This window comes from Erpetoichthys calabaricus, chromosome 11, assembly GCF_900747795.2.
Source record: "Erpetoichthys calabaricus chromosome 11, fErpCal1.3, whole genome shotgun sequence".
NCBI classification, from domain to species: Eukaryota; Metazoa; Chordata; class Cladistia; order Polypteriformes; family Polypteridae; genus Erpetoichthys; species Erpetoichthys calabaricus.
Window position 1 is genome coordinate 58698589 of NC_041404.2, and position 2570 is coordinate 58701158.

A 2570-nucleotide genomic window follows, 5' to 3' on the forward strand; every position below is an offset into this window, starting at 1 on the left:
CTTGAAGCATCCTTTTGATTACTGATTGTGTAATCACTCGAGATATAAACGCAGTACATTCCGGGCACCGCATAGCTCCGGACCCCCATTACTTTTTACAATTTGTTTTTATGGTAGCAGGTTTGTACCAACATCCTTTCAATTTATTTTTTCCAAAAATCAAGTGACACTCAGTTCCCCAGAATGACAAGGCAAAGCAGGATTTAAAAAAAATTTAATAAAATTTAAAAAGCTGAAATATCCCACTGCAACAAGTTAGGAAGAGCCTTTAATAACAAGTTAGTATTTCATTTAAGCCCCTTTGAGAGCAGTTAGAGCCAGGGGTCATTTTTTGGTTTGACACATCAAGCTTTTCACATCTGGATGTGGGGAGTTTCTGCCATACTTCTATGCAGATTCTCTCGAGCTCTGTCAGGTGTTACTGGTTCTATATAACCAGGGTATTACAGTAGGAGTTTGAGGGGGGATTCCAGCACATGTACAGTAAATAATGTTTGGGACAATGTCACATTTTTCATTGATTTCCCTCTCTTCTCCACGGGTTAAAATTACAAATCAAACAATTCAGACATTGTGATTAAAGTGTGTGCTGCTGACTTGCATTTTTAAAGGGATTTGCAGACATTTCGACCACACGCCACTTTTTCTACACGGTCCCCCCCATTTCAGGACACCATAATGTTTGGACACAGCAATGGCAGGTCTGTTAAGGCCGTGGACATATTTTCGGACTTTGCAGCGTAAACCCTTCCATGTAATGACTGCTTGAACTCTGCGATTCATAGACATCAGCTGGTGCTGAGGGTCTCCTCTGGTGATGCTCTGCCAAGCCTCTAATACAGCCATCTTCAGCTCCTGCTTGTTTCATGGGTTAGTCCCTTTAAGTTTTCTCTTCTTCATATGGAATGCCTTTTCAATTGAATTGAAATCAGGTGACTGGCTTGAGCCATTCCAGAATTTTCCATTTTTTAGCTTTGATAAACTCCTGTGTAGCCTCAGCAGTGTTTTTAGATCAGGCATGTCAAATTCACTACCATTGGTGGGCCGCTTCGAACGCCATACGTGTGTCAGCGGGCCGTACTGTAACAAATACTATTATACTATTATGCAAAATTACTGTAGCTTTCTTTCCAATACTGAAAACTTTAAAAAATGTAACACTTAAAGTTTAAAGAAAAGCAATTTATTTCCATGCAGTCTCCATACAACAGTATAGAATTAGAGTCTTAGCCTCTTAGCTAGGTCCTTATTATATTTTATTCCTTATATTATATTCATTGCTTATATAGGAACCTTACAGTGTGAGATTTATTTCTTTTCTCCCGACACTTGGCATCTCTTGTTAGTAACCAGCTCGTCAATATCAGGCTTGAAATCTTGTGCAGCTGCAACTTTTATGAGGGATGAAAGGTGCTCGACCGTAAGTCTTGAGCGATGTGGGGTTTTGGTAGCTTTCATTAATGAAAACAATTGCTCACAAAGGTAAGTGCTTCCGAACATTGACAGTACTCTCGATGCCAACTTTAAGGATCTACACATACAAGGGTGGCAGGTAAGCATACAAGCCTGGCACACCAACTTCGTTGTATTTTGCCTTCAGAATAGAATCTGACTGCAGTTCAATCAACTCCATTTGGATATTCTCAGGCGCATTCTCAACGTTATAAGAGTATGGTGACGTAAACAGAGCAAAGTCCTGTTCGTGGGAACTGAAATCACGAAAACGCTCACTGAATTCATTGCTCAGTAATTCAAGTTGGAAAACAAATCCTCCAAAAATCAAATTTTACTTTACTAAGTTTACTTCAAAGTTTAAACGAAACTAGAGCAAAAAAACGTGAAAATATGCGGGCTATTACTACTCGTGATGGTCAGTTCTGCCCAGTGGCCAGTCTCAGCAGCCCAGTCAGTAGTGTAGCCTTAGCAGGGGCGGCTCTAGGCTCGTGGCGGTCCTGGGCAGAGAAAGAATCAGTGGCCCCTTCACCTGGCAATGTCAATATGGTATCTTATGCACGGCGGATGGCCACATCCATTGCGGACACTGCATAGCCGCCTCGTGCTCATGACACGCTTCTATATACGCGTGTTCGTAACTTGAAAACCAAGTGGCGGCCCATGATATTCTCATTACGGCAAAATGTTATAACACTACATATAGCTTACTGCTCTGACTCTAGCGACATTTGTAAATACAGCGTACTAATTAACAAGAAACAGAATGTTTTTCGGCCACATTGCCGTCAGCTGTGTCGTTATTTTCTCTTTCTGTTTTATATTCAATATATACTGGCGTGGCGGCCCCTGGGATTTGGCGGCCACCCCTGCTGCAGCCTAGCACTTCAGTTGTGACGCTGCGGCTCATTAGCTTTGGTCAAGGCTCGTGGCTATACTAGCAGATGACGTTTCCGGTACCGTAATGCCATGGGAAAATGCGCTTTTGTCAGAAGGCAGAAGTATTTCCCATTGGGATTAATAAAGTATCTATCTATCTATCTATCTATCTATCTATCTATCTATCTATCTATCTATCTATCTATCTATCTATTATATAGTGCCTTTCCTATCTATCT